Genomic DNA, 12,160 nt, shown 5'->3' on the forward strand with positions numbered 1-12,160 from the left:
GTAAATCTCATGCCCACCTCATTGTGGTTGAGGTGGGCCACGAATTCTTCAAATAAGGCAATACTCCCCTCCCAGAAGATCAGCATATCATCAACATACCTCCCCGAGAAGGAGATGTGCTTGATATAGTGATCGTTACTGCCAATAAAAACGTGTTGTGCTTCCTACCACCCCAAAATAAATTGGTGTAGTTTGGGGCACAGGGTGTGCCCATCACTGTGCCGTTAATCTGTAAATAATACGTTCCATCAAACAAAAAATAATTGTGCATCAAAAAAGCCTCAAAAGTGTCAAAACAAATGCATTGTGTTCGTGAAATTGGATACTCTTAGTGGACAGAAAATATTGGACTGCTTGAAGTCCCAATTCATGCTCAATTTTAGTATTTAACGCCTCTACATCGAGGCTCGCAACCATAGTGTTTAATGGAAACTCCATATCTTGGACCCTGGTAACCGTGCATTTAGTGTCACGAAGAAAGGAGGGCAAAGACTCCATAAAGAGGGCCAGTATTGTATTGACATAAATGCTTGGATTCTGTGTCAGGTTATTGTTACCCGATATTATCGGTCTTCCGGGGACAGGGACACACATATGTACCTTAGGTAGGGCATATATTGTGGCTACCGTGGGTGTCTTATTCATTAGGAAATTCTTCTCGTCTCTCGAAATTAGGTCATATGTGAAGGCCCTATTGAGTATCTCTTCCAATTCTTTTATGTAAATTCTGGTAGGATTACTGTGAAGTTTTTTGTATGTTTTTGCATCATTCAGTAATCTTGAGACCATATTTTTATAGTCTTCCCGATTCATCAATACTATGTTACTGTTTATTACTGCGCAACTCATCAAGTGCTTTTACCTCCTCCTCAGTAAGATTGGCGATGCTTAGAAGGATGTATCCTACTTATGTCTTGAGTGACCATATTAACAAAGGTTTCTATTGCTGCAAACTGTGAGAAGGAAGGTGTAGTACACTCCAAAACATACTGGTAGGTTGATTACATTGTGAGCCCCATGGGGACAGGGACCGATTTGTCATGATTTGTGTAGCGCTGCGTAATCTGTGTGCGCTATATATACAAAGAATTATTATTATTATGAGATTTAGGCTGTAAGGCTGTGAATGGGGCTGACTGGAGAAGTGTAATGCCCTCATTTTCTAATTTAATGCAAAACCCCGGCGGCTCGTTCCCAATCGCAGGCGTTTCCATAGAAACGCCGATGCGATCGGGCCATGGCCCGCCCGGATGGGTGCGGCTGTGTCTGCGTTTGCAAATGCATCTTAAGGCCAGTGTCACATGACATGACTTTGCTCTATAATTTGCTTCTGGATTTCTAATCTCAAAACAGGAATGAATGCAAATATAGAAAATATAATGTGAAGATTTACACATTCTCAGTTTAGGATGGACTCTTAGTTGTGGTTTTCTAATATTAGGTACTAAGCAGGATACTGATGTGTAAAACGAACCTTAAGCATGTAAGACTTTGTGGACACTGCAAAACGGACACTGCTGTTTGACACCATCCATGCTTTGGCAGGAAGAAGTAATGATAATCACAGACAAATTTGATTCATTAGTTATTATTACTGGAGTAATACAGCAGGCCCTTCCGTGAGATGATCACCTTCGAAACCACTGGGAGGAGGAGAGGGAGGGGCTATAACTGACATCTCTGTGAAGATAAGCAAAAGGTCAGGAAGACATGTCTCATACTAAAGACTCATGGGACTTGCAGTATTGTGTGTCGACCATCTTGGATATGACTCCACCTACTTTCCAAACCCTATAAAGGTTTTCAGAACATAAAAACAAACTATGTAAGCTCTATTTTGTGATTGTTGACATTGTGTATTATTGTAGTCACATATTTATAGCATTATTGTTTTTTTTTATCAGAGGTTCATATTTCTGGAATACCCCTTTAATAGTATTATGAGGAAGAGCGGCCGGCGTATGCTGGTGGGCCACGTCATTTCCCAACTTTCTGGCGGACAGTCAGGAGCTCCTAGCATGTCACTTGGCTTTTGCTATTGTAAGTCCAGGTTGGGAACTGCAGTTGGTTTTGTCTTTAGAACAGCACACAGCAACACTTGCCTCTGTCCATATGCTCATTAACCCATAGCAGGCAAGTCCATCGACACCGGCAAAGCTACTAGCGGCTTCAAAAAGATTATGTAATCAAAAGACACAAAATATGACAACACCCACAGCTCTGTACACTGAAGTATGAAAAAGTTATAAGCGCCAGAAGATGGCAAAATAAAAAAAAAAATACAGGCCACTATAACATTGAGACCAGGAACCTTAAAGGGACATACTGCCCATCTATCACTCTACCAAGTAATTATTTACAATAAATATACACATAATGGGGGATTTTCCTGTTTAATATGACACCTAGATTGTGTTTCTAGGTGCCAGGGTTCGGGAGATATAGCCCTTTGAAATGTACCCCTGTTATAAACCTCTTTATACCAGCTCCATTGATTCTGGCAAAGAAGACACTTTCACCATCTCCATCCTTTCCTGAATGATCATTATTACTGATCAAAATATATTAAATATGGGAAAATGACTTAACATTATTGCAAACTCCAGGGAAACTGATGGTTAAAGGAAATCTACCAACAATATCAAGCATGATAAACCAGGGACACCTACTTACTCTAGCTTTTTAAATTATGCTAATTATGCCCAAGTGGCATTTTACTATCCCAACCTACCCACAGCTTCCTGAGCACTTGTGCAGTGAACAGGAAGTTCCCCTCCTGTGAGAAAGCGGGGTCGGGGGTGAAAATCCAGGCAGATCAAAGAGGGGCTACCACTCACCAGTAGGGCACTGCTTCGTGAGATGGTGTGCCCTTCTGGATTGTCTTTTTTAATTTAATTTTTATGTTGAATAATGGTATTATGAATTATGATGGGATAGGCTATTATATGTTAATAACTGTTATTTTTATTATTTTAACCATTTTGACCTTTTGAAATGGTAGGGATATAGAGTTTTTACGATTTGTAGTGTATTGATAAATAAATACAGAGCAAATTGACATTTCATTTGGCCTGGCTGCACAAAGGACATCACCAGACCCCTGTTTTAGAGATGACCCTGAGGCATCTGCACCTGTTATGCATCTATGACATCCTGTGAATATGCTCTCCACCTTATAATGCCCCTCAATGAAACATCTACACTTGCCACCTAAATGTGGTCCACTTCCTAATAAAACAGACTGTAAGAAACCACCCACCTAGTAATACCCCAAAAATGCTGCCCACAAAAGTCCCCTAAATGTTCCCCCAACCCGTCCACACTGAATAATACCCCTACATTCACTAATGCTCAGAGTGAATAATGGGGCACAATTACTAATAACAGGGCACTATATGTATTTTCTTCCTGGTGCAGCTTTAACAATGGGCGCGCGACACATTTCTGTAGGACTTTGCATGATAAAAGTGGTGCAAGGTTCAACTGAGTACTAGAACGCCCGTATCAGTGCAGAACTTTGTGTCACATTGGGTACAGTGCAGCCTGCACCACAAAACAGTCACGTGTGCCAAAAAAGTGTCTCAGACACTTTTTAAATACCTATGCAAGCAGTTTGCACTGGAAAGAACTTGCAAAGTCTGAAACAAAACTGGCGCACGTCCCTTAGTAAATGTGTGTCAATGTTTCCCACACTATGTGTGTCAATGTTCCAATTAATTTGACCCCCAATTGTATAATTTAATAAATAAATATTAATACTTGCATCTGTTCAAAATTAATTCTCTGTCTTCTTGCTGTGAAGGACAAGGTGTTATGATATCACTATATCACGCCTCCTGCTCTAGGTCATAGCAGTGACCTGCTTGAAATAGGAGATGTGATGTATGAATGTAGGATGTACCTCCTATACAGTTCAAAACTCTATCTGGGGCAGGACACAGAGCTGATATCTCGGGGGAACATATTTTAACCCCTTCCGTACTTGCGCCGTACTAGTATGGTGCAAGCCGGGTCCCGGTGCATGGAGAGGGCTCATGGGCCAAGCCCTCTCCATAGCAGGTAAGTCTTTGCTGCATATTGCAGCAAAGACTTAACGGTAACACCTGCGATCGGTGCTAGCACCGATCACGGGTGTCTTCCGCCGATCGTCGCCATCGGCTTCAAAAAAAGGCGGCGCATGGGTGCAGCCATCTTGCTGCAGGTTGTAGCTCCCAGTGACGTCATCGGGAAGCGCCGATCCATTGCCATGAAGCCCGAGGCTACGTAGTTTTAACCCATTCATTACAATGTTCTATCAGCACATTGTAATGAATGAGGAGGAAAATCCCCATATACAGCCATACTGTTGTGTGGCAGTATATATATGATAGGATCGATCAGACAACTTAGGGTTAAAGTACCCTAGGGAGTCTGAAAAATAGTAAAAGTAAAAATTTAAAAAAAAGTTTGAAAAAAATTATAATAAAAAAACCTAAGAATTCAAATCTCCCCCCTTTCCCTAGAACTGAACTGAGCACATTAGGCATCGCCACATCTGAAAATGCCCAATCTATCAAAATATAAGAATGGTTTTACACTGCGTTTTACCCCGTACCGGAAAATAGCAACCACAGTCAAAAATGGCACTTTTTTGCCATTTTAAAAAATATTTTTTTAAAAAATCAATAAGAAGCAATCAAAAGGTCGCACAGTCCTAAAAATTTTAGCAATGAAAACGCCATCAAAAGTTGCAAAAAAAATGACACAACACACAGCTCCATACACCAAAGTATGAAAAAGTTATTGGCGCCAGAAGATGGCAAAATGAAAAATTATAAACATTATAAAACATATACTAATTTGTTATCCCCATGATCTCACCGACCCAAAGAATAAAGTAGACATGTCATTTGTGGCGCACAATGAAATCTGTAAAATTCAAGCCCACAAGAAAATGTCGCAAATGCGCTTTTTCACCATTTTTACTGCATTTGGAATTTTTCTCCCGCTTCCCAGTACACGGCATGGAATATTCAATACCCTCACTATGAAGTGCAATTTGTTACGCAACAAATAAGCCACCACACAGGTCTTTATGTGGAAAAATAAAAAAGTTATTGATTTTTGAAGGTGGGGAGTGAAAAATGGAAGTGAAAAAAGGGCCAAGACGTTAAGGGGTTTAATGCAGTTTTAAATTATATGTATATCTTTAAAGGACATCTGATGGTAGATGACTATTACGTATCCCCCCCCCCCCCCCCCCGTCCTCCCCAGCTTCATTTCTTATATCTTTGCATGGCCGCAGATCTGTAAAAAATAAGATAACATATGCAAATTAGCCTGTGGTGCTCTTCAGAACACCATCATGCTCCATGTAATGTAATTTATATTATAAATATAAATTATATTACGATGGAGCCTGATAAGAGGCTAATTTGCATATCTTATAATTATTTTTTTTTTTTACAGAAATGCGGCCATGCAAAGATATAAGAAATTAATCGGATGGAAGATGTCCTTTAAATTATACATTCTTGGGCTGGTGCGAAAACGCAAACAAAGCTGTACCCACCGGGGCGGGGCCCGATCGCATCAGTGTTTCTATGGAAACGCCTGTGATCGGGAACAAGCCGCCGGATGCGATCGGCCGCGGCCCGCCCCGGTGGGTGCGGCTTTGTCTGCGTTTTCAAACGCAGACAAAGAGGTGTGTGTGGCACCAGCCTCAGGCTATATTCACACGGGTTTATGAGGGACGTATATACGTCCCCCATAGACGGCAATGGGTGCACAGAGCTGTACGGGAGCGGTATGGTACTGTACACGTGCAGCACCGTATCGTCCCATAGCCAGGAGAAAGATAGGACATGTCCTATATTCCCCTGGAATATATCATATATATCACTATGGAGAGGGGTGGGGATGAGCGGCGCTCATTCCCCCCTCCTCTCCCCAACGCCAACGTGTGCCCACCGTGAATATGGGCTCACATCGTTTGAATGTAGCCTAAGGCTTCACACGCACAACTGTATATTTGTGCTGTGTGTTAGCACGCAAACTGTCTAACTCATAGCATACATGGGGGGGGGGGGTTATCATGGCTTGTACATCTGCAAACAGATAAAAGATGTGATTTAATTAAAATTCCCGCCACAAAGCCGGGAATTGCAACTACTCTGAGACTATGCTTGTTAGGCAGGTAGGCTGCCAGGCAATGAAGTGGGCCTGCGCAGGCAGGGCCGATTCTAGCATATTTGCTGCCTGAGGCTGGTGCCACACGCACCGCTTTGTCTGCGTTTGAAAACGCAAACATAGTCGCAGACAAAGCCTCGCCTACCGGGGCAGGCCGATCGCATCGGCGTTTCTGTGGATCGGGAGCAAGCCGCCGGTGTTTTGCATTAAATTAAATTAACGCAAAACACCGGCGGCTCGTTCCCGATCGCAGACGTTTCCATAGAAACACTGATGCAATGGGGTCGCGGCCCGCCCCGGTAGGCGAGGCTTTGTCTGCGTTTGCAAACGCAGACAAAGTGGTGCGTGTGGCACCAGCCTGAGGTGAAAACTAAAATGCTACCCCCCCTTTCAGTGGCCACTCCCGTTCAATTATCCACACCAGGTTCAGTATATGCTGAAAACTTTACTAACAATTAATATCCCCACAGGCAGGATCACTGAGGGTGCGGTCACACGTTGCGTTTAACGCATGCATTTAAAAAGGCATTGCAACAGCTGAAGAAAGATCTACCTAATTAAACAGCTGTTAACCCCTTAATGCTGAAGCCACTTTTCACCTTCCTGACACGGCCATTTTTTTCAAATCTGCCCTGTGTCACTACAAGTGGTTATCACTTTGGAACGCTTTAACATATCCAAGTGATTTTAAAACTGTTTTCTCGTGACACTTTGTACTTCATGTTAGTTGAAAAATTTTGGTGGTATGTTTTGCATTTATTTATGAGAAAATCAGATATTCGGTGAAAATTTGGAAAAATTCTTGATTTTCGAACTTCAAAATGTTATACTTTTTCCATAAATAGTCATAACCGCAAAAAAACTTAATAACTAACATTCACTGAATGTCTAATTTATGTGGACATGGTTTTTAAGGCATACTCTTATTTTTGTAGGATGTTATGGGCCTTTGAACGTTAGGTGCGATTTTTCACATTTTCATAAAAAAAGCAAAATACTGCTATTGAGGGACCTTGAGAGGCCTAAATAAAAGTGAAACCAAATAAATGACCCCATTGTAGAAGCTACAGCCCTCAACGTACGTGAAACAACTTTTATGAAGTTTGTTAACCCTGTAATTGTTTTACAGGGGTTAAAACAAAATCGGATACAATTTTGAAAGTAAATTTTTTTTTGTCTATATTTATGTGTTTTTCAAAAAATGTACAAATTCTCAGTGGAAAAAAATACCAAAACGCTCCACAAAATTTGATACCCAATCCCTCCCGCGTATAACAATACCCCATATGTGGTGGTAACCTGCTGTATGGGCACACGCCAGGGCATCGAAGGGAGCTGCGCCATTCAGAGCAGATTATGCATTGTCACTTTTTATTGGCTATACAATCTTTATTTTTTTTTTGGCAATTTGGACATATAAGGGCTTATTTTCTGCGACATGAGATGCACTTTACAAATACTTCATTTTAGTGGGTCAATAGCTTATTGATGAGATTTTATTAACTCTTGAATGTATGGGTGAAAAGAAAATTGTCAATTTTGGTTTCCTTTCTTTTCGGATTTTTTGGGGGTCGTACATCGTTCACTAAAAATACTATATTATCTTTATTCTACAGGTCACTACGATTACGGTGATACTTCATTTATATAGTTTTTCATTTATTTTTACAATTTTACTGGATAAAAACTAATATAGAGGAAATCTCATTTGTTTTTGCATCGCCATCTTTTCAGAGACGTAACTTAAATATTTTTTGGTTGACAGAGCTAGTTTAGGGCTTATTTTTTACATGTTGAGTTGTTCTTTTCAGTGGTACCCTTTTGGCGCACATAACTTTTTAGAACATTTTTGTGTAGAGATTTTATGAAAAATGTACATTTTTGGCGTGTTTTGTTTTCACAGCATTCACCGAGCGGGTCCAATAATGTTTCTGAGTTATTGTACAGATTGTTACGGACGCTGCGATACCAAATATGTGGGGGTTTTTGTCAATTTTGTGTTTTTTTCACTTTATTGCATGTGTATAGGGAATATTTGTGTTTAGGGGACTTTAACTTTATTTAATTAATACTTTTTATTAAAAAATTATTTTCTGTAATGTTTTTAACATTTTTATTAACTTTTACAGGTTAGCTTGAACAAGCAATCCACTGATCGCTTGTTCAAGCTCTTCTTCACATTACAGAGAGTAATACAGATGGCAGGAACCCGGCACACAGGAGAGGATTGCGCAGTCCCGGGGCTGAGATAGGAGCAGCGGACCCCCCCGGTAAGCGCCGCGGAGGGGTCCGATTCTTCTTAAATGCCGCCTTGCACGCCGCGGTCAGCGCGATCATGTCGTGTCAGGGGTTAACACCCGCGATCGGAGCAATCTCCAATCGCGGTTGTTAGAGGCAGGTGTCAGCTATAATATATAGCTGACACCCGCAGCTTCTGGCGCCGGCTCCGTTCAGGAGCCGGTGTCAAAAGCATGACGTAATAGTACTGCATTTTGCGGGAACGCACCTCCCACGATGCAGTACTATTACGTCAAATGTTGGGAAGGGGTTAACACTTGCATTTACAAAACGCAAATGTTAACGTTTGAGTGAACACATGTGTTAACAAATGTTAGTGGCATCTAGTACCTTATAGATGACAATCTTTTCCATCAGGAGGACTTTATTCCGGGTTCTCCAATCCATGACGTATCACGTATTCATGACGTATCACGGCCGGATATCTTCAGCTCGGTGCAGCGTCTCCTGGATAACAACACTGTGCTCCTAATATATACCCCTCACAACACACTGACCTCACTCTCCACACATATAAAACATCCCTTCATTATATATATACATGTTCTACTGGAATTATAGCATGTACAGCCCCCCTCTAATATATTCAAAATATACCCCCACCAATTAAATTATATGCAGACCTGCTTAAATAAAATCTGAACAAAAAAACTGGAATAAAAGGCGGGGTCCTCAAGGTTTATCTATTGGGATGGCCCGAAAAAATCACTTAAGATTGAAGATTGTGAACAACCTATTTTTATTTACAAGTCGACCCCACTGGACCACCCGGCTGTAACTAGGAGTTCATCTCACTACTCCAACAGCCCCATTTAGCTTGCCTGGCTACTACGCTTTTCCGTTCACTGCCCTCTACAGGGATAAGGACGTTTTATTGATGAACCCAGCACTCCCCTGATGAGCCTATAAGGCAAAACAAGTCTTGTCGGGATTGGGATTCACATATTACACCTGTGACATGACCCTATGACATGGGATTTGTTTTCTACCTCTGACATTATCTGATGCAAGTAATCATTACCTGATGACACCTGCAACATAGGTCTTTAACCCCTTAAGGACGCAGGGTTTTTTCGGCTCATTTCTCGCTCTCCAACTTCAAAAATCCATAATGTTTTCATTTTTACGTGTACAGACCTGTGTGAGGGCTTATTTTGTGCGTAACAAATTTTACTTTCCCGTAATGTTTTTTATTTTAACATGCCGTGTACTCAGAAGCTGAAAAAAAATTCCAAATGTGGAAAAATTGAAAAAAAAAACCGCACGTTCTTGTGGGCTCAGTTTTTACGACTTTCACTCTTCGCTCCAAATAACACGCCTACTTTATTCTTTGGTTCGGTGCGATCGCGCTGATACCAAATTTACATAGGTTTTATTGTGTTTTAATACATTTTCAATAATTAAACGAATGTGTACAAAAAAGAAAAAAAAATTTTTGCCATCTTCTGACGCTAATAACTTTTTCATACTTTGGCGCACGGAGATATGTGAGGGGTCATTTTTTGCAAAATGAGGCAACGTTTTCATTGCTACCATTTTGAGGTCAGTGCGACATTTTGATCATTTTTTATTTCATTTTTTATGTGATGTAAAAAGGTGTAAAAGTCGCATTTCGGACATTTGGGCGCCATTTCCCGCCTTGAAGGTACCGCCGCCCGTAACCGGTTTTATATTTTGATAGATCGGGCATTTTGGCGATACCTAATATGTTTGTGATTTTTACTGTTTATTATGTTTTATATCCGTTCTAGGGAAAGGGGGGTGATTTGAACTTTTAATATTTTATTAATTTTTTAAATTTTTTAAACTTTTTTTTTTTCACTATTTTTTAGACCATCTAGGGTACATTAACCCTAGATGGTCAGATCGGGGGCGCGGCGATCGTAACAAAGATGGCGGCGCCGTCTTTTAAATGCCGCTGGCAACGGAGGGGTTAATAGCCGCGATCGGTGCAAGCACCGACCGCGGTTATTAGCGGTGGGGGTTTTCTGCAATATGCAAAAACCCCCACCTTTGTATGAAGAGGACTCAGCCCGTGAGCCCTCTTCATACATCCCTTATACCTCTGCGCCGTAGAGCTACGGCGCAGAGCGTTAAGGGGTTAATAGGGCCAGCTATTGCAGAGTCAGGTTCCAGTCGGAACCGTGGTTAAAGAGAACCCGTCATGCAAAATAACCCCCCTAAACTAAATATATTTTCATAAACTGCCATTAGAGTGCATTGTCTCTATCCCTTCATTGTCCCTCTACATGCCTGTAAACTTAAGCAATGAGGTCCTAAAGCTGTATGCAAATGACCTGTGAAATGTCCAATGAAGCATTAGCATATTCAAGATGTCCATTTTATTCATGAGTGGGAGGCACAGCCACACCCCCATTGCATGACTGACAGCCTGTATAATGATGTGAGGCTGTATAATGATGTGCTTCCTGGTGCTGGTGACCACACCCCCTGCAGCCTGTGTGTGCATGTGTGTGTGTGTTTAGGAGAGATACAGCAGCTCCAGACAGCCATGTTACAGCAGAACATGTCAGATTCATGTGTAGCTGATGTGTGTGTCTCTCACCTGTATATTAGGAGGATGCAGCATGTCAGCAGATGACATACACACATTAGCCATGCTTTACTATACATTACACACAGACATGAGCAGGGGGAGGAGAGGGGAGGGGTAACAGGGGTGACATCACTGCCTCTGACCATGTGACCAGCCTTTATTTACATAATAAAGAATAGATGATTTTACAATGAATAATGTATGAAATAACTAGATAAAGGCTGGGATGGGATCCTTGTGAGCTGCTCCAACAGGTAGAGGTGACAGGACAAGTGACACAGACCTGATGACAGGTGTCCTTTAAATAGGACCACAGTTCCGAGGCTAGGCGAACAGGGTGTGATAGTGTTGTCCTGAATCAGGGTTACTATAGGGATTTCTTGTGACTACTGAGTCCGTAAGACCCGAGCCCATACGAACATCTATCATTCCTCCCTGTGTCTGACACTCTATGGGGGACATTTACATAAAGTGTCGGTGTCTGCATTGGCTTTGTTACCGACCTGCTCTCGGTAAGAAGACATACATTTAATATTGTGTAGCTGTGCAGATAAATTTCTGGAGCAGAGACCATTTTCTGTCCCTGGGACCAAAATCTGTCCCGAGAACCAGAAATGTGTCCAACAGTCAGAGAACAGGCAACAGTGCAATAGCACTGTTTTGTGTCCCTGCTAGACGAAATTTCTTTTGGTCTACTTTACGCCAGTTTACAGCGTCCAAAAATGGCTGTGACACATATTAATTGTGTCTGAGTTTCCACTCCGCCAAAGCCACGCCCCTTTTCAGAGAAGAGTCGGAGCAGGCGGAAAAAGTAATTTATTCTGTCCCCGACAGCTAATAAATAGGTAGGAGAGCAGAAGATGCGGTGAAAGCGCCACAAAACTGTCGGAAACATTATAGTAAATGTCCTCCTATGTACCTTCTTCTCTGGTCACCCATACTGACTTGGCAGCCAGACAAACACATCAGGGTGTATCACTCCTGGCACCTAATCTAAGGAGCAACATAGATGACCCATCTGTGATTCTCGAGACGTGTTAACATATTTCGGAGGTGAGTCCTTTACATATACACCTACTAACCATATGTGGACACCTTCGGCAAGTTCTTATTAGCTCATTTATCTCTTCCTTTCTA

At 41.6% G+C, this 12,160-nt stretch overlaps 1 protein-coding gene across 1 annotated transcript in view; it reads left to right on the forward strand.

Moving 5' to 3' along the window:
- The first annotated feature begins 1,744 nt into the window (after nt 1–1,744).
- FBXL18 (F-box and leucine rich repeat protein 18) overlaps nt 1,745–12,160 on the forward strand; it is a 145,306-nt gene continuing 134,890 nt past the window's right edge. Inside the window, exons 1-2 of the mRNA XM_072120904.1 lie at nt 1,745–1,825; nt 1,905–2,040. The gene's annotated coding sequence lies outside the window, so the exon portion shown is untranslated. The remainder of the gene's footprint in view (nt 1,826–1,904; nt 2,041–12,160) is intronic.

The sequence above is a fragment of the Engystomops pustulosus genome, chromosome 8, assembly GCF_040894005.1.
Source record: "Engystomops pustulosus chromosome 8, aEngPut4.maternal, whole genome shotgun sequence".
Lineage (NCBI taxonomy): Eukaryota > Metazoa > Chordata > Amphibia > Anura > Leptodactylidae > Engystomops > Engystomops pustulosus.